Raw genomic sequence first — 21,720 nt, 5'->3', positions numbered from 1 at the left:
GCTTCCTTAACTTAACAAGCTAGTCTTGGTTCAAGGTAAAATCCTTACCACATGTTCCCAGTAACATTGCTGACCAAATTCTAAGGTCAGGATCTCCCCCAAAATCAAAAGACTGGTTTCTTTGTCTTAGGTTAAAAAGAGAGGTAGAGAGATAGGATGAGAGATATTGGGGCTGTTTTTGCCCCTTACTTTTACAGTCCAGTCTCCCTTTGAAATGCATTTTTCTGAGGGGCACCCCTAGATAACGTTCATTCCAGCTATGAGGATGGAGACATGGAGTCTCATGGTGAAAGAGGTTCCATGTTGTTGTTTGCTAAAATGCAGATCGATCTGTTCCTGCCCCACTTTGTTGTCAAAGAACGGCCACTTGGCAGAGGATTGCCAAATCAACTTTGGTGGCACCTGGCTGGAGGCATCAGCTTGTCCCTTATCTTTGAGAAACCGGTTTACCCACTCCCCAGGCTGTAATTTGAAGTATAGTATGTAGGGCATGGGAGGAGGGGCCACCGGCTGACTCGGGGCCCTAGAAAAGGAATGCAGTCTTTCGTCTCTAGATAACTCATGTCACTGTAACTAAAACTTGTTACCTTAAAGCAGCTGTTTGGTGGTTGGTATGAAAAGATTTGGTGATTCTAGCTCAGTTACTAGTGAAGAGGTGTAGATCACCAAATCATCTCGACCATTGACAATAGGGGCCCAATCCCCACTGAAGTAATTTGGAGTCTTTCCAACAGGTGTTGGATCAGGCCCTAAATGACAGTTTCAGCAGCAAAGAGGGCAAAGACTGGATAAGTACTTCTCTGAACTACTTGCTTACCCCTAGCAAATATCCCTCTAGCTCAGGGATAAGGCACATTATCATGGCAGTATGGAGAAGTTTGCACTGCTGTAACCCATGTTTAACCTCTTCTGTGGATAGCCAGAGGACTTCATTCTCCAGTATGGTCAATCGGATGTCTTGTACAGTTACAAAATTCAGTACAAATTTAAAAGAAGAACTGAAAAAGTCAACAACCCTTCAAGGTTTCTATTAAAGCTGGGGAAAGAGTGTTCACTGAGCTGAATAGCTGCCAAATTCTGGTCTTTCCTGGGGTGCAAATCATTCCTGATACCTGAGAATATGTTGGCATTATTTACAGGTATTTATGAGTAATTTGGATGAATGATTTTCAGACTCTGTGTGGCTCACAAATTGTTCACTACAATTATTAGCTAGTGTACAATTTGTGGTGGATGACTGACCACATGGTTATCGTTTCTGTTCCCTGATTGAATGTTTGACACTTTGTGACAGGAAAATGATGAATAGTGGATAATTAATAACCCTTCTGGTGTGAATTTTGGCTTCCCAGATAGTTATATGAATACCAGCAATCATCTGAATATTCACAAATAACAAACAAAACAATCCCATAAATAGCAGCAAATTAAATCCAAGTCATTTATTTGTGATTCTATTTGCCTATCTACTTTGTCATTACACATCCAGCTCTAGCTTTTACTAAGATTTAGGATTCCATTTCCATATTTCAAGTTCAGAAACCACAAAAGACAAATTTAGGACATACAGCTAGTTTTGAATAAAAATTGACAAAGCAGTTATCTTTTATATGGATTCCAGTGGAGGCATATTTTAAGACAAACAAGCTACCAGTAGAATATATATGATATTGATATTAGATGGAAGAGGTCTGAAATCCTAAAGTAAGCAAGCTCAGAGACAGATATTCCAGACTGAGACTTGAATTCATGGCTGATCAGGAATATAATAGTTATTGTTATCTTTGCTTTGGGCTCACATACAGTATTAGCCAAGAAGATTGCTACCTTGTCTCTCACAAAATATTGGCTTAAAAATTGAAAAGACACCTAATGGACCATGAGTTTTGCAAGGTGCTTCTACCTCTTCCATGGCAGAGTTTAAGATTTTTTTTCTCAAGTCTAGTTATCTCTAAAAACCTAAATTTTAACATCTAGCTCTTCTGAGTTAAGCAGAGGACAATTGTGTTAGGTAACAGCCTTATTGATTGTTCTTAAATTGATTATCAAATCCCCTCAATCATATTTCAGAAGCATGGAGAGGAGTGTTGTCCATTTGTACAGACCTATTTTTAGCAATAGCACTCTTCTTTTTACCTCAAAGATCTGAAATTAAAATAACTGGAACTGAGATAAGGAAAGAGTGCATTTTGGGCCTGACAGAAGAGAATGTAAGAAAAATTGCTCATGTAGACTGACATACTCTTGAACTTGCCAAGAATAGAATTACCATCAATGACCCACAAAGCTTTGAAATCAATTTACAGTGCTTTATTCTGGAGATATGAAAACCTCTTGGCACTCAATTGTGTAACACTGGCAGGCCAGGTGCCAGCTCATGCCAAGGTCCCCATATCTCAGCTGGGCACTGACAAGATACATAGCTGGAATCAGTCTGACTCACCTGTGTTAGCATTGTTAAAATAGGCTTTAGAATTACTGGAAGAGTTTGCACTTAGTGCAGTTGACTGGTGAAATCTAAGTTCAGATCTCACACCCAATTTGAGGTTTGTGCCCTGGTTTTTGACAGTCTGAGGTTGGTACTCACATTCTTGCAAACCATGGGGAGTGTCACAAGTTGTCGGAAAAGAAGTCAAATACCAAAGCTCATCCTGCCAGTCACATTCAGTTCCTTTGTCAAGCTTTGCAAGTTTGATTGTAAAAGCAAACAGTAGGGAGGATATCACTACAACCCATAGTGTTCCTCTGGGACTTAACATTCTTATATTCCTGTTCTAATGGTCAGGATGTACTGTACTTACTGGTCCCTCATCATCTACTCCCAAAGTTATGAGATGTTGCTCAATGAAAACTAGTACACAGGGCTGGGAATTTAATCAATTAGTTCTTAGATTTCCCTTAGGAAGTAGATTCAGTGCTGTTTTTGAGAGCTTTCAGGGAGGACTTTTTAAAATTCCGCAAAACTTTTTGTCTTTTGTTCTCACAGGTGTCTTAGAATATTACTGAGCAGCAGTATACTAGGAGAGGGGGTAGTAGTAAAGGAACACAAGACAGCATGGGTTTGAATTTAACAATATTCTCACACATATGGAAAGAATTGAAAACTCAGTATGTTTTGATCCTCAAGCGAGTTGAGGATCCCTCTCAGATGTTCCTCCCATTTAAACTTTGATGTCATTATGGGCCTCCATGGACTAAATGCTGGAAGGGAGTCCAATTAGATTAAAACCACCCCTAAAACAATCAAATAATCTCCACAGCCTTCCCAGACTCAGTTGCTCCAGTAAGTAAGAAACTGGCTCAAAGACTTGAATCCAGGGAATAAGAGGCTAGGTGTCTGTAACTATGTGAATCAGGTTTCAGAGTAGCAGCTGTGTTAGTCTGTATCCGCAAAAAGAACAGGAGAACTTTGGCACCTTAGAGACTAACAAATTTATTTGAGCATAAGCTTTCGTGGGCTACAGCCCACTTCATCGGATGCATAGAATGGAACATATAGTAAGAAGATATATATACATACAGAGAACATGAAAAGGTGGAAGTTGCACCTTTTCATGTTCTCTGTATGTATATATATCTTCTTATTATATGTTCCATTCTATGCATCCGATGAAGTGGGCTGTAGCCCACGAAAGCTTAGGCTCAAATAAGTTTGTTAGTCTCTAAGGTGCCACAAGTACTCCTGTTCTTATTATATGGATCAGACAACTCAGTTTATAAAGAGTTATCCTCCCTCATGAAAAAAGCAACATATAATAATTTCTCATTCAGTCTCATGCAACAAACATAGGATTGTTCTTCATTGCTGATTGTGTAGAACCTTTAAGGGGACACAAAGTAAACCTGGCTAGTATTTCTCATTAGATCTGAGATTAAAAGTACCATGTCAACAAAATTGGTATAGCAATCACTCTACAGCAATACACCATCCAATACTCCTGCCTCTAAAAAGATGGAAAGAAGACAGTAGAGCAATTGATCATACTATTGGCCTAGCCTCGTTAGTGTGTAGGGTGGCTTGCTTTTTGGAAGTCACTCTTACAGAATGACTTCCTGATTTTAAATTAATGTCACTTAGCAGAAAGCTTGCTAAAGCTGAGCTTTTAAGTTATAAATCTATAATTTTTAAAGAATACTTTGATATGGAAGCCCTATGCCAATCATATTAGATAAGATCAAATACCTTTGTTTAATATTATTGTGGAAAGTTAAGCAATGACTTTCTGTGAGATATTTTCCATGACAGCTACAGTATGTAATACTGTAGATGTCAAGAGCTGATGGATGACTGAAATAAGGATGGTTTAGAAGTCTGCTTTTTTTGTGTGTGCACTGGAGGTATTAATCAGATTGGTCTTATCTCAGAAAACAAGATCCAATTAAATACATCCAACCCGTGGTCCTCCAAATTAGGATAGTGACTGCTTTAAAGTAAGGGAAACTTGGCACAATGACATTAGCCTTGTATCTCTACAACCCGAGATAGTTTATCTGAATTGTATTTTAAGAGAAAAAACTACATTTCAGAGCATTCCCCTTGTTTAAAGTAAAAGTTACCCATGATGTCTCCTGCCAGCACCGGCCTTCAGTGGAAGGTTTTAGGCTCTGTAGAGGCTGAATATTTAATTCTACAGAAGAGCCAGTATCTTGTCCAATGTTGCCAGTGTCCATAATATAGAGAGGAAGGCAGAGTAGGGATACAAGGTGGGTTTTTCCAAAGGATTCAGGGCTGGGCTGCTTCTATTTTCATTCATTTCAATAGGAGCACTCCGGCTGAAGCTGAGAGCTTTTGAAAATCCCACTCTAAGGGCTGGTCCACACTAAGCCCCCAGTTCGAACTAAGATACGCAACTTCAGCTACGTGAATAACGTAGCTGAAGTCGAAGTATCTTAGTTCGAACTTAAAGGTACTTACCGCGGGTCCACACGCGGCAGGCAGGCTCCCCCGTCGACTCCGCCTACTCCTCTCGTGAAGCAGGATTACCGGCGTCGACGGTGAGCACTTCCGGGATCGATTTATCGCGTCTAGACAAGTCGCGATAAATCGATCCCAGAAGATCGATTGCTTGCCGCCGAACCAGCGGGTAAATATAGACATACCCTTAAGCTCTTTTACCACCCCTTTCTGATGCTTGAGGTGTTTTAACTTAAAAGGCTGTCTTCTCCTCTCTCTGTCCAATCCTGTCTACTCAGCAATTGAGCCAGTGGGGAAAAAGGAAGTTGGTTGACCAAATAAAAATATCTCAGTGAGCACTAATAATCGAGATCTTACATGTGTACCCTAGGGTATTAGCATTCCAGCCCCTCTGGGCCATTCCTGCATGAATTCTTCTCCAAAAGCATTATTCCATTTCCATACATATTAATCCAGATCCTCTGCTGCAGCCGAGGAGCACATAGTGCCACATAAAAGAGTTGCAAAAGTGGCTATCAGACAACATTGTGTTTCCACAATCTAGGGCCAGCTTCATGCTGGCCATCCCTACCCCCCAGAGCAGCCTCTAAATTACTGACAGCCATTATGGCAGTGAAGGATTATTAGGGTGCAGAGAGGCCTTGACCACAACCCCTTCCCTGATCATGCCCCTGTGTCAGCTACAAGGATGAGCTGGAATAAAAACCACTGGAACATCCTCCTACAAGGGGTAATACTCCTGCGGCTGGTTATTCAAGTTTCTGGGCTGTTTTGCACCAGCAAAGCCCCACAAAGCAGCCTGAACTCAATGTAGAACATTGAGTGGAAGGGTGTAGTTCGCCAAATTTGTCAATAATACATTTCTTCTAGTACCGTCAAATCGAACTGACTGATGTAAATAATTGATCTCTTTTAATGCTCAGTTCAAAGGGGATGGTGGGATATTATTGTTACTGTTATTCTGCCTCTGAAGGAGGTAGTAGTACTATGTCATTAGAAGTTCATGAATACTGAATGAATAAAAAAGATCCACAGAAAAGCAGCACAGAAGCAAATGCAATTTCAGTAAGAAAGGGCAATAGCAACATTTTTCTTTAGACAAAATGTTGGTATCATACAGCTGTATAATTTGTATCACTGCATGCCAAGCTACTCTTCATGTTGGAGCCATAAGGAGAAATGATATTTTATCCCTTGCCAATACTTTGCTGCATGAGGGAGTTCTCGAACAGTACTGTTAGACCAAAGAAGCAGGTTCGCCCCATAAAGGAACCTACAAAAGATACCATGTTAACTATGCCAACCTGAGTTTAACTGTACATAAATTTTGATAGGTATTATTATCAGAGTCACTTTTAGATGCTTGCCCCAAAAATATAACTAGATTATAAACCAGGGATCGGCAACCTTTGGCACACAGCCTGCCAGGGTAAGCACCCTGGCGGGCCAGGCCGGTTTGTTTACCGGCCGCATCCGCAGGTTCGGCTGATTGCGGCTCATACTGGCCACTGGCTGCGGTTTGCCGCCCCAGGCCAATGGGGGCTGCGGGAAGCAGTGTGCGGGCCAAGGGATGTGCTGGCTGCTGCTTCCCGCAACCCCCATTGGCCTGGAGCGGTCCTGGAAGGTCCAAGCTATTGTTAAACCTTGCAAGTTCCAGATCTAAAACAGGCATCACTGAATTTAATCAACTCAAAATGCATTTAAACAAAACCTTTACCCTGTGAAATTCCTTGACCCCATCCAGCTGTCTTTTAACCTGAATATAGCAAGTGACCACACTAGATTTGCTGGGTGAACTCCAAGCAATGGAAGGAAGACAAACGTCTCTTCCAATTCTTTTAGCTCTGCAAGGTTCTGTTTAGCCCCCTGCTGATCCTGGTAGAGGTAATAAAGGCCTCTCCAAGAGAGTTTCTGAGGAGCAGCCCATGCACCGTGAGGGTCCCCTCTTGCAAGGTTTCACAGGTTCTATTCAGTCACCCCTCCTGCTCAGGCTAGCCTGTGAAATTATTTGAACTGCAGTGTCTTCAGTCTACATTTTTTTCATCAGACCCATATAGTGCAATTGCTCACTTGCCCCAGTGTTTGAGATAGAGGCATGGGTAAGAGTGAGCTGACTGAAGCGTAACCCAGATAAATTGGAGGTGATGCTGATCCATCAACGTTTCTAAAGAGAGAGCTGTTGTTTGCCCCTTGTGATGGAATAGGTATGTCCACCTTCTGCCAGTGAGGATCACACATGGTGCTTCGAGAGCCCCATTTGCTCCCTGAATCCCAGACAACATTGGAGGTGAAAATCATGATCCATCTGTGCATCTCCATACTCCATCTGTGTCTGGTTAAATGACTGCGACTGTTTCTCACTAAACCAGATCTTTTCACAACTTGTTTGACTTCCAGATTGGATTACTGCAATGAGCTGTACATGAGTGTGTCTTTGAAGACAGTTGGGAAGAAATAGCTACTGTCAAATTTAGCTACCCACTTACTTAGAGGAGCTAGCCAGAGGGAACATATGTATCACAGCTATCCTATGAAGTCTGCACTAGTTTCTAATATGTGATTAAAAGGGTTGATTTGATCTATGAAGCTCTATTAGCTTTGGATGCTGGCTACCAAAAATACTTTTTCTTTATATGCATTCTTATGTCAACGAAGCTTAACTGTGGCTCTTTTAGTCACATTCTCTAGATTTGAAGGTATGGATAGGAGGGGCAAAGTCTTCTCAATAGAAGGCCCTCAGCTCTAGACTTCACTGTCTCCAAATTACCTCTAATATGGCTCAGTATGAATGAATTAATGAAATGTAAAAGACTTCCCATATTTCTCTCCTCAGAGTGGCTGATCAATGCCTGCGTTCTCGTATCCTAACTTTTCATTTTCTGCCAAAAGCCTTTGTGGCAGGCATAAATTTTGGTAATTAATTTGGTAATATTTGCTTTACTCATCAAAGTAAATTTCCTCCCAGTGGACTTTATGTACTTGCTGCAATTGATTAACAGCTTCTGGGCTACTGTTCATGTTTTCTAATCCCTATGGGTTCAATAAACTCTAGTTTGGATAGATCTGTACTAGATGTTGTTATAATTAGAATTGTTCATTCTCATGCTCTGCCCCTTTTTCCAAAGTGCCCACTGTGAGTATTTCTCTCCCCACCCCAGCAGTAACTTGTATGTCATAATCTTTGTAGATCATGTAAAATTAACTACTGCATATTGGCTTATTGGCTCTAAAGAAACAAGAGTATCTGAGAATACCAAATGTTATACCAAATAGATATAAAAGGAAAACTGTATTACACCATAATATACTCAAGTCCAGATCTTCAGCTGTTGCAAATCTTACTGCAGCTGTGGAACTGACCCTATGTATATGAATGCTTATTTTTGCCTCTTTACAAATTAATAATATTTTTGTATAATAACTAAAAGTTCTAAACAAACTTTCTCTGACATCCATCTAATCTTCACTATAAATCTGAATACCATAATAATAATTAATATATTGAGCAACAGACTGATTGACTTGAACATACCTCAGGTTTTTTAGAATCTTAAGTGATAGTCAGTTGACTGATCCTTTAGTAAAGTCCCATGATATTATTGGTATATATTTTCTCCAAAGTTTATAGAAGGTTTCTTTGGTAATGTTAATCCTGAGTGTTTTCAGTAGGATAAGGTAGTTTAGAGTTCACATTGTCATATTTACAATGTGGGCTCTGTTGATACAGTGAGTAGATTTAGGACAAGCTTTTTGCTCAGAGACATTGTGTTCTGTACTTAACTTAAGTTAACTGACACTTAAGTCAGTGTCAGAGAGCTGGTCTTGTGGGTCATTTCCCGGAATGCATAATAAAGAGTTAAACACTTGGAACATATGAAATAGTGGCTCTGTACCCCCAAATCAGTGTACCTGATAGCAACCATATAAGCAATGTATGAGTGAGGGTGTTTGATAATCCCATTTTGAGCATCTGAAATGTAAACCTGAGTTTGTTTTGTTCCAAACAGAAGCTAAGTAGTAATGTTTATGCAGTATAAGGTATTGCACTTGCTTGTAAGTGTTGCAAAGGGGTATTCAAGAGGCTTCAAAAGACTATTCAAATGCTTTTGCCATTGATTATCCTTCAGAGAAATTTTAAGATTTCAAGTCCAAAGTGTGAAGCTTGGGGTATACACTTGCAAGTTTCTCTACTAAGAAGTTGTACCAAAAAAAAAAAAGAGCTTATTTAGTGAGGCCATTGTCTGAGTGTTTCTTCTAATTAGTTTTTCCCCAATTATGAAGTTTCTTCTTTTATTAACCACCTTGAAGAAGTACCTATCTTATGGGTACATACAGAAATCCCTAGAAGGTTAATTATTAAATTTAATTAGGTGTTCTTCAAATTTCAGTAGTATTATACCCTAGAAAAAGTATCCAATAGATCATAGTGCTTGAGCATCACATCTTTTAGTCAGCATTTTCCTGTCCTGAAGGAAAACCTGGTATCCTGTATATTGAAATAATGGCATTTATACCAATGCACACAATTGCTTATTTACAGAGAAGTGCCTCGGATAAGATGCTGTCTGACCTCCTGAGGGAGAAAAGTATCTTCACCACAAATCAGGTTAGAAAGAATAAAAGGGGAGCAATATGTTACTTTGGTGCTTTTAAAGTGGAGGGTTAATTTGAGTTTCTGTAAAATGGTACCAGTGTCAAACATATCAAACTACAGTTGCCTAGTTCCTGAATTTCCAGCTGGGAAAGTCAGTACCTTCTTTTGTTTTCTGTCTTCGGAGCTTCAACAAGCTGATTCTCAGTCTCTTGCCATATAAATTGCTGCATATTCTCTCCAGGAGTTTTTTTTTTTTTTAATACTAAACAGATAGAAATACTGGGAGGACTTGTACTGTACAAGAACATTCTTTTTTTTTTTTTATCAAGTTGATTCAGCCAAGCAGAAAGAATGAGAAACTATGCCATTGCTAAAGCTCTTGACTCAAGGTACATAATTAAAGAGACTCCCACTGAGTGGGTAGATACGGGTATCAACTCTGACTTTGTCATATCTTCACAAACATAAAATACAATTCCATAGGCTAAGATTTCTTTAAGGCCTTGGAGAAGAATGGAGGTGTGCGTTCCATTGGGATAAAGCAGGATTTATCTTCAAAAAGAGCAATTTTATGTTATTTATTGTGGATTGTGATGACCTGAATGACTGGAGAATCCGTGATTGTTGTTGCAAGTCGTTCAGTGGATAGAACAAATAGAAGAGATGACAAAGGACACATTTACCTTGTGCCACTCTTTAAGGAGAATGTTTCTGATGTGGATCTATTAAAAAAAAATGAATGCAACTGGAGAATAGTAACAGTTTGATGGTGGTTATAAAAGTGATGTCTGCAATTAAATGTCTCCAGTGTGACAAAAAGATCAACCCAAAGAACTCTTTCAAAGACCCTTTTCTGAAACTACTTCTAGGAGAAATTGCTTTTATTCATTTGTGTTATGTGATTATTGATGCTTAATATTCACCTATTATCATTATTTGTGTTCCCCCAGGAATATAGACAGATTAGTAATAATTAGTACTAGGGCTAGAGGTAATTTGTTTACTAAGAATTTTTGCCATATTTTATTGTCTAAGATAATTAATGATATTGTTATTATTTGTAGTATAGTAGCACCTAAGAGCTTCAGTCATAGACCATTTTGATATGCAGTTGTACAGTGTCTATCAAACATTTTCCCTGCCCCAAAGAGTTTGCAATGTTAGAATATTAGCCAGTGAGATTTACAATCTTCTGGATATATATATTTTTAGGAGTTATTATTATTATAACACAGGCTTTCAAACAGGAACAGGGCAGTTTCCCTGTTCAAGGCAGTGATAGAACAAATGAAGTATTTGAGGCACTAAAAGCTCCTGAAAAGCCGTTGGAAATTGCCATTTAAAAGGTCCCTTATACTGTGTTGAACTTCATCTGAGCTCTATTCTTCAAACTCTACATTTTGTTCTTCAGTGATCTGTGTAATTTTTTGAGGTTTTCAAAGCAACTATGTAATTGTATTGTATTAGGAGCTTATGTGGGTGAATACTTTTTTCCCCCATAGAACTCAGAAAATATTGTCATTACTTTGCTATCAGTTTGGGGTTTTTTAAATATTCTTCCATTGCAATTATGAGTATAAGTCAAATGAGAGAGCTGCTTATGTCCTTGCTATGATGATGTTGTGAGCATGGAATGGAATTTCTTCAGGTTAAGCTTCTGTTTCTGGGAAGCAGCAGTTGTTAGATTTTATTTTTTTCCCCCTCCAATTCCAATTGCTTTGGTAAAAAGACTTTTGATTTGTGTCATTTATTAATGGGCATTATTCTAATGTAGGCCTTAGCTGCCTTGCACAAATCCCATAAGGAGACTGCCCTGTTGTGATTTATTTCAAAATATTTCTGTCTAATCATAGATTTGTAGGACTGGAAGGAACCTCAAGAGGTCATTTAGTACATCTTCCCATGCTGAGGTAGTATTAAGTATGCCTAGACCATCCCTGACCAGTGTTTGTCTAACCTGTTCTTAAAAACCACCAGTGACAGTTATTCCACAATCTCCCTTGATAGCTTGTTCTAATGCTTAACTCTCCTTAGAATTTGCACATTTTTCCTGATAGCCAGCCTAAAACTCCCTCACTGCAAACGAAACTAGTTACTTCTTGTCCTGCCCTCAGGAGACATGGAAAACAGTTGATCACCCGTCTTCTTTATAAGAACTTTTACATATCTGAAGATTGTTTATCATGTTCCCCTCTCAGTTTTTTCTTCTATAGACTAAACATGCTCAGTTCTTTCAACCTTTCCTTGTAGGTCATGTTTTCTAAACCTCTTATCAAGCTCTCCTCTGGACCTCTCCAGTAATGTCATTGAGCATATAAGAAGGAAATTTTCATCTGGGTATCTGGTCCTTGACATCTCATGCTCTTAATCAAGGGCAGAGCAGTGCATTATATGTGATGAATATTACACTTGTCTTAGAAGCTACATATTTCAAAATGAGGAGTCATGAACTTTGGAGTGGAAAATAAAGTTACTATTTGGACTTAGCTTCCTCCGGACATCAACTAAGTCTTGTTCTCTGAGACAAGAATTGAAGGTTTTAGATTTTTTTGTTTATCTGGAAATATGAGTGGAGGAGAGACTTCTAACACAGCATTAAACATCCCTGCAGAAAGGATAGAGTCTGTAACCACGAACCCCAATAAATATAACAGTAGTAGTATATCCAGTATTTATATTTTTTAGTGGCCTCATCCAAATAGCACCTTTTTTTTTCCTGCATAACATTTTAATTAAGAAACACTTGTAGTTGTACAACCCAAGAGCCACACTCTGGATCTGAGATCTAAAAATTCCTCTTTAGCGTGATTGTGGTTAGTGGAGACTATTGAAGTACTGTTCCATTCCCTGCTTACAATTTAGCATCTCCCTTAACGTAGGGGCACATGATCTTAAATCTTCCCTTCACAGTACTTTGTCCCATAAATAACTCTTCTCTCCTCAGATGAGCTGTCTTTTCCCCTACTAGTCATTTAATTCCTGTGTTTAAATTTGCATGTGTCACATCTCTTGGATGACAGAGTTGAAATCAAGTACATTGACCCTGCTCTTTTAAAGGGAGTATTTAAGACTAGCTGAAGGAGTGTGGAATGCAGTTCATTTTTCCTCTATCCTAAAGAATATACTGGTAACTGAGCCTAGGAAACCTACTAGAAGTACTAGGGGTAAATGCTTCTAGCACACAAAGACATTTACATATCAGTACTAGATGGAAGAGGAGACCTACAAGATGTTGCACAAGACTCAGTTAACCCACCCTTCCTTTGTCCCAGCTTATGTCAGGCTTGCACTCTTATAGTGACTATTTTCCCAGCATGCCTTTCTGGGTGTGGCCCTTTAAATTGGGCAGAGACAAGCAGCTGCAGCCCTAAAGTAGTCATTTTGCATTTGACTGCTGCTTATTGCACTTCCCATTCCTCTAGCTGTAAGTACCTTGATTCCCTCTAGAGCATGTTTGTTTTTAGATTTACTGTTCATTTTTCTCCTTCAAACAGGCTATGCTTTGAAGTTTTTCAAGGTTCAATAAAAAACTACTATTGTCCAAAAGGCAAACCTTTGGGGCCATAGAGTAGCCTAGACTAAACTATAAAATAGGCTTTTCTATGGAGAGAAAGCTGAATCACATTTGTAATTATGGTGCAAGATAAAAGTTTAGAACTATGTAATCTAGTCAATTCATAGCCAAACTCCCATTGATGGGACTATGATGATAAATATAAAGAGCAATAAATATAAGAGTAATGATATGTTTCTGCCCATTTCTCTGTATCCTTCCCTATTCCCTGTGTTTGTGTATTGTCTTGCTGCAGGGAAGCAAACTACCAATGCCCCAGCTCATCTGTGGACTTCACACCTACTTTTACTGTTCAAATAAGCAATTAAGTGGTTAGATAGAAGTATGAGCTTCTCTTTCAGTCAGTATTTCAAACAGTCAGCAGACAATACTGCCTCTGTGTCCAGCCTCTTCATATTTGGGAGATTTTTTTTCAAACCTTTTTAAAAATGTGGGTCAGATCCAGTCTGCAAGCTGTGCATTGGACATTGCTGAGCTAGACTTATTTTTAGAAAAAGGTTAATTCTGGAGTTTGTGATGGTAGTCAGAATCCAGGAGTCTATAATGTCAATACCTTGCTTTGTCCCTCTATACACCAGCATCTTCTTTAAATCATTTTCCCTTCTGGAGGCATTTCTAAGCTTGACCTAATCACTAGAAACAACAGTAAAGCTACTTCTTTTACAGCTGCTGTGTATTAGAGCTTCATAGTTAAATATAAACTGCACTGTAACCTTATTGATGAACTACAGGTGGCAAATATTAATGTGAACTCTATGAAATCTGTGGCAAAGTGACAATAATACATTTTCTCTTACCAGATAAAATCAAGCCAGGAGAGAGAGACTTACAGTATTGGAAATATTGGAAAAAATACAAACATTGTATTATAAAGATGCCACAATTATATTTTGCAGCTCCTTCCTACATCAATATTTCCATATAATAACTTAAGTACCAGATGTTAGAGTATTTTTTTGTAATAGTGCCTTCTAACCTGGAATGAGCACCAGCATTTTGATACCAAGTATGTTCAAATAGCAACAAGTTTCTCACCAAAGCATTTTTTCCCCACTGGGTTATGTCCAGCCATTACCTAAGAGATTTCACGCAAATAAATCACATTACAAAATAAGGTCTTTGGTTAAGAAAGGAAAGAGATGGTCCAGGGAATCAAGGTAGCAATTGTTTGATGGAAAGGGAAACAATCTGAAGACTTGATTATAATTGGGATTTTGTTAAGGGGTTAGGTTGATTGAGGTTTTTTTTTTGTATTCAGTAATTTTGTATGTGATTTTAAGTAATGGCAGATTGCCTAAACTTAAGCTTTGGATAGACACCTATTTTGTATTAGAAACTGAAATAAAGCCAATATGTTTGGGGTACTACTATCTAAAACCATAGCTCTTTGTGTCAAGGACTATGTGTATTATGTGTTTGTACAACACATTTTGAGCACCACTCTGTTAAATAGACTGCATTTTAACATATCATCTGGAAATGTGTGGATTTCAAAAAGGTTGGAGATTTGGCTAAGAAATTAAGGCTTTGTCTACAATACAAACTTTCACATATTTAGGATGTTAGTGAACTATCCTGCTACCTGTCATGCTGCTGCTCATGATTTAGGTGTCTTCAGGGACCAGGACAAATTGTGTTCAGCATTATTAAACCTGAGAGTTTAATGTGTTAGTTGAGACAATGCTGAACGTGACTTGTTTTTGTCTACACCAACCAACTGCTAAGTATGGTCAAGATCTTGTCATCTAATTTGATTGTTCCCAATTTTGTTCAACCATGGTAAATTTTGTAGTGAGTGAATTTCTATATTGAGCAACACCTTGATTGGTAAAGCACTTTACCACTTGCTTAACTTTAAACATGTGAGTAGTCTCATCAATCAGAGACCAAGCCCAAGAGCCAAATAAAAACAACATTTGAAATGAGGACAACTGTTACATCCTTCTATAGGCAGGTGTGATGCATGACCAGAAAGGGTTAAGCATCCTGCAGGATGAATGACTCAAATGCAACCCTTAAAGACATATGGGGAGATAATGTTTGTGTATTTACATACAGGGCCGGCTTTACCAAGTGCGGGGCCCGATTCATGGGGCTTGTATTCACCGGGCGGCACTCCGAGTCTTCAGCGGTACTTCGGATTGCTGCGCTGCAGCCAGGGTTGCGGGGCCACACGGTTGCTGGGCTCAGGCCGGCGCTCCGGCCGGGGGAGCGGGGCCGCGGGGCTTGCAGGGCTCGGGCCGGCGCTCCGGCCGGGGGACCGGGGCCGCGGGGCTTGCCGGGCTCGGGCCGGCGCTCCAGCCGGGGGACCGGGGCCGCGGGGCTTGCCGGGCTCGGGCCGGCGCTCCAGCCGGGGGACTGGGGCCGCAGGGCCTGCAGGGCTCGGGCGGGCGCTCCGGCTGGGGGACTGGGGCCGCCTTAGGCGCGGGGCCCGATTCCGGGGAATTGGCGGAATCGGCCTAAAGCCGGCCCTGTTTACATATATATTGGTAGTGGTCAACAATGTAATCAAACAGTCCCTGTCTGTGCTGTATTCTGTTATTTCAGAGCTCAAAGGGACATAAATGTACTGTCAACATAGGATATCGCTGTATTCATTTCTCTTTGAAATGTATAGCAAATCATCTGCGAATGGTGGAAAAACAGGCAATTGCCTTATGTTAATCTGTGTGAATAATTACTGGGTATTTGTGATAAATGAAAAGGGGGGCAACAGCTGATTAAACAACATGTGCACAAACCTTTTAAGACAAAAATCCAATTCTGTTCTTAAAAAAGGTAAATTTTATTAATAAAAAAAATACCTCTGGGAACTCAGGCTATTGCTAGATTTTAAAAGAGCAACTACAAGAATTAAGCACCAAGAATAGCTTTCTTGAGGTCCAGCTTAAAGGTTACAAGCAAAACTAAAGCACCTGTGGTTAGCACAGAGGAATCCACAAGCCAGAATGAAATAAAAGGGATAAACCTAATCGCTTCTTCCTAGACATTTCCGGATCTACTTACATAACTGGGGTTTTAAATGAGTAGTTTCTAGGTATGATACTGATGATTTTTCATACCTGGCCCAAGCTTCTTACAGCATGGCTGCAGCCCTGTCCACCTCTCTCCGGGAGAACAACAACAGACAGACAGACAAAAGGGGAGTCTTTTTCTAATTTTAAAAAGTTCTAGCCTTCCCCTTGGCTCTTTTGGCCAGGTGCCCACTCACTTCCTTTTTCCTATGCATAGCAGTAAGACTTTTTAACCCTTTCCAGGTAGAGCAATTAGAGAACAGCTACTAAGAGGGATTTTATAGCTACTGGCTGGCTGTCCATAAAAGGGAGCTCTTCCCCCCCCCCCATTTCATTTATCACAGTGATGCTTAGGAAATGAGGGCCTATTGTTGGCCTAGGGCCTCGAACCTGTCAAAGGAGGCCTGAATTGTATAAAATATGTTTGGGTTCCAATCCTTTTTATCTCAGATCTGCTTAAGCTTCATCAGGGGAAGTTTGAGTTGCAAGATTGAGATCCCAGTCCTAAATTGGAACACCCTGAATATGATATTGGACATTGGACTATAACCTATGGACGGAATTCTAAAAGAACTCTTTGCAACTACAAAGCTCACCATCTCTGCTATGAATCTGAACCTCAATAATTGAACTCATGCCTGTATATATATATTGATCTTTTAACCTACTCTCTCTCTTTTCTTTTTTAATAAATTGTAGTTTAGTTAATAAGAATTGGCTGTACATGTGTATTTGGGTAAAGATCTGGAATATTCATTAACCTGGGAGGTAATGTGTCCGATCCTTTGGGATTGGTAGAACTTTTTTATATGATGAATAAGATTTTCATTAATCCTTATCATATCTGACTTGGGTATCTGGATGGAGGCCTGAGGCTGGGTTACTTTAAGAGAACTGTGTTGTTGGCTTCTGGGCAACCAGTGAGGTAATAAAGAAGCTGTTTTATGCTGGCTTGGTAAATCTAAGTTTTGGAATATCCACCAATTTTGGGGATTGTCTGCCCCATTCTTTGCAGTTCATCCTAATTGAGTGACCTCAGCTGGCTCCTATCACAGCAGGATTCAGTTTTTATTTTCTTGCCCCTTTTCTTAATTAAATTCTGGTGGAGGACACTGATCACTTTGCAATTAAAGTAAGTGTTTGAAAAATATTGGAGACTTGCCTGTTCTTACCTTTTAAATTGCCAATTAAGTATGTTGGTTGAATATCCTTACATGATGTGTATCAGCTGATTTATAATACTGATGTTCAATTATTGTCTTTTGTAGGTGAGGAAATATCCTTGCACTTGAATCCAAATCTATTATTCTTCTAGAACCTGATCCAAAGCCCACTGAAGATTCCATTGACTTCAGTGGACTTTAGATCAGGCTTCTACTTGCCTATTGGTCAATGCTCTCTGGAACTTGACTAGTGGAGCATGACTCTGGTTAGGAACCAGAACTTTTTCTTATCAGCAAGATATTTCCTTTAACAATTTCCTGGGGTGTTTTATTCTTACCTCAACCTTGGACTCCTGTGAAATTTTCCATTTTGTTTAGTGTTTCTTTTATTGGTATTGATTCCATGTGTGGGTTAAAATCTTTCTGTTTTCTAGGCATTGTTTCTTATACAGAATTTGTGTTACAAGAATAATTTAATTTTTGCGGGACCTCATTGGTTTAGTTTAGCTAAGCATGTATTTAAAAGTTAAATGCTAGATTCTTGTGGTTTTTGGTTTTCTTATTGATACAACAGAAATTCAAATACACCTTTGTTTTCCTACAGGGATATTCAAGAGTTATAGATAAACATACATACAGATAAGTGTAAATAATCTAATGTACAGTGCAAAAGGAAAAATGCTTTGCTAGACAAGTACAATATTTTTAAACATTAAAGTATTTCATAGCTCTTAAACATTTCTACAGGCAGAGGCTTCTTTCATAAAGCATAACTAAGTGTAAAGCTTTTGGATTAAATTCCTCTGTTACACCAGTGTAAATCCTTAAATCATTTTCTAGTGGTTAAATTAACACATCTAAATAAGATTTGCCAAATTTTAAGCTCAAGTAAACACTGAATTCAAAATTCAAGAACAGAATTTAACATGTTCCGTTTAGGCACCTGAAAGTACGTATTCCACCATCTCTCTTCATTCTCCCTCCCCCAGTTCTCTCATCTCACCTTTGTATCCGGGTTCCCCTCCTCATCCTTTTTCCTCCAGTCTCTCAGGCCATGACTTCACTAGGAGGAAGGTTTTTTTAACATAGGTTAACAGACATGTATTAAAATCCTAGTGAAGTCAAGACAACTGTAGTTTTAACACATCTTTGCTGGATGAGGTAAATTCTAGTGAGGAGTCTAAGATTTACTTCAAGCAGCTAAGTGCTTGTCTACACTTAAAATGCTTCAGCAGCGCAGCTTTGCCACTTCAGTGAAGACAGTACCTACGCTGACAGGAGGGCTTCTCCCATTGGCATAGGTAGTCCACCTCCCCGAGACGTGGTAGCTAGATCAATGGGAGAATTCTCCCATCAACCTAGCGCTGTCTACGTTGGGGGTTAGGCCAGTTTAACTGCATCGCTCAGAGGGGTGGATTTTCCATACTTATAGTTACACCGACGTAATTTCCTAGTATAGACCAGTCCTAATAAATGTTAAAAATGCACTTTTTTTTTTTTTAAGGCAAAGTCTGCACTACAAACTTTGTTGGTCAGGAGTGTGGTGAGTTGTGATCTGAGACTGACTGACATAGGGCATGTCTACACTACAAACGTAAGTCAGTATACAGCCACTTCAGTAATTACTGCATTTTTTCATGTCCACAGTGCCCTGTTGTGCTAGTCCTCACCAGGAGTGCTTGCACCGATTTAGGAAGGGTAGTGTGGGGGGCTGAGAGCAATGGCTCTCAGCTCCTGGTGGAGCCCCCAGCTCCTCACCCAGCTGCCTGCCTGGGCAGTAGCAGGGCTCCTTGCAGGGAGCTGGGAGCCCAGGTGGAAGCTGGGCTCCAAATGGAGCTCCCCACCCATGTGAGGGAAACAGCCCCCACTGAGAGTCACATGGGGTTCACAGTAGGGAGCCTACCAGCCTTTCTTGACAATTTCACAACTCCAGGGCAGAGCTGTGAAATTGACAAGAATGACAGCCAACAGCGGATGTAAGTAACCTAGTGTCTACGTGGACACCGCATCACTCTAACTACACTGACATAAGCCCTACGCCTCTCGTGGAGGGTGGAGTATTATGTCGGTGTAGTAGGGCACTTACATCAGCAGGAGCAAGGCTGTAGTGTGTACACTGACATAATTAGGTCCATATAAGCTGCCTTATGTCAACCTAACTCTGTAGTGTAACCAGGCTATAGTTATACTGGCAAAACTGTGCTTTTGCTGCTATAGCTTATTTTGCTGGGGTGGGGGGGGGAGGAGCTGTAATAAACTATGCTGGCAAAAACTCAGCTCTGCCGGTATAAACTGCATCCTCACTAGGAGCACTCTGCTGGTATAATACACCAGTTTAGCTACACTAACAACATGCTCCTAATATGAATCTGACCTTAAAGAACACAAAGTTCTCAGGGTCTTCTGATTAGAGTTTCTGTTCCCAGCCTAAGTAGTCACTGACACACCTAATCAGCTTAGTTCCTTAGAACTGTAAACCATTCAGGGCAGCACATGCCTCTTTTCTTTGTTTGTACAGCACCCATAGAATGGGGCACTAATCTCAATTAGGGTGGTACCATACTATAACTATTTACTACTGGTTTTGCCAATTCAGTAGAGAGATGGAGTCTCACTATAGGATACAAATATTTGTGCTTTACTGGAGCAAATATGAGGGGAGTGTACATAGACTCATAGACTTTAAGGTCAGAAGGGACCAATATGGTCATCTAGTCTGACCTCCCGCATGATGCAGACCACAAAAGCCGACCCACCCACAACAGAATCTTCCAGCCTGCGACACCTGCCCTATGCTGCGGAGGAAGGCGAAAAACCTCCAGGGCCTCTGCCAATCTACCCTGGAGGAAAATTCCTTCCCGACCCCAAATATGGCGATCAGCAGTACCCCGAGCATACAGGCAAGATTCTACAGCCGGACCCTCATTTTACCCGCGATGGCACGTTAATGCCTAATTGGCTAAAACCACGTTATCCCTTCAAACCATTCCCTCCATAAACTTATCAAGCCTAATCTTGAAGCCAGAAAGGTCTTTCGCCCCCACCGTTTCCCTCGGAAGGCTGTTCCAAAATTTCACCCCTCTGACGGTTAGAAACCTTCTTCTAATTTCAAGCCTAAACTTCCCCACTGCCAGTTTATATCCATTCGTTCTCGTGTCCACATTACTACTGAGCTGAAATAATTCCTCTCCCTCCTTGGTATTAATCCCTTTGATATATTTAAAGAGAGCAATCATATCCCCCCTCAGCCTTCTTTTGGTTAGGCCTGGTCTACACTAGGAGCTTATATCGAATTTAGCGCCGTTACATCGAATTAACCCTGCACCCGTCCACACCAGGAAGCTACTTAGTTCGAAATAGAGCTCTTTTAAATTCGACTTCTGTAATCCTCGAAAACGAGAGGAGTAGCGCTAAATTCGAAATGGCAATATCGAATTAGGCTAGGTGTGGATGGAAATCGACGGTAATAGCTCCGGGAGCTATCCCACAGTGCACCACTCTGTTGACGCTCTGGACAGCACTTCGAGCTCGGATGCTCTGACCAGCCACACAGGAAAAGCCCCGGGAAAATTTGAATTCCTTTTCCTGTCTGGCCAGTTTGAATCTCATTTTCTGTTTGGACAGCGTGGAGAGCTCAGCAGCACTAGCAACGATGCAGAGCTCTCCAGCAGAGTTGGCCGTGCAATCTAATAGAAAGAGGGCCCCAGCATGGACTGATCGGGAGGTGTTGGATCTCATCGCTGTCTGGGGCGATGAGTCCGTGCTTTCAGAGCTGCGCTCCAAAAGAAGGAATGCAAAGATCTATGAGAAGATCTCTAAAGCCATGGCAGAGAGAGGATACAGCCGGGATGCAACGCAGTGCCGCGTGAAAATCAAGGAGCTGAGACAAGGCTACCAAAAAACCAAAGAGGCAAACCGACGCTCCGGATCCCAGCCCCACACATCACGTTTCTACGAGGCACTGCATTCCATCCTAGGTGCGGCCGCCACCACTACCCCACCAGTGACCGTGGACTCCGAGGATGGGATATTGTCCACGACCGGTTCCTCCTCGGAAATGTTAGGTGACGGGGAAGATGAGGAAGGAGATGAGGAGGACGAGGCAGTCGACAGCGCTTGCACCGCTGATTTCAACGACAGCCAGGAGCTCTTCATCACCCTTACCGAGATCCCCTACCAACCGTCCACAGCCCTTACCCCGGACACCGAATCAGGGGAAGGATCAAGCAGTGAGTGCTTTAAACATCTAAACATTTCATTTTAACATAAGTGGAATATTTATATTGTTAAGAATGGGCTTTTCAGTCACTCAGTTAAACATAGAAACTTTTATTTATAACAAAACAGGAATAATAACTATTTCAGTAATTTGTTGTTCATGATTTATTTGGCTTAGTAAACTTTTTACTACTAACTATGTATAGAAAATCAAGTACTGTCCGGATATTCATGATTAGTCC

Source organism: Emys orbicularis, chromosome 2 (genome assembly GCF_028017835.1).
Source record: "Emys orbicularis isolate rEmyOrb1 chromosome 2, rEmyOrb1.hap1, whole genome shotgun sequence".
NCBI lineage: Eukaryota > Metazoa > Chordata > Testudines > Emydidae > Emys > Emys orbicularis.
This window is presented reverse-complemented; position numbering follows the sequence as displayed.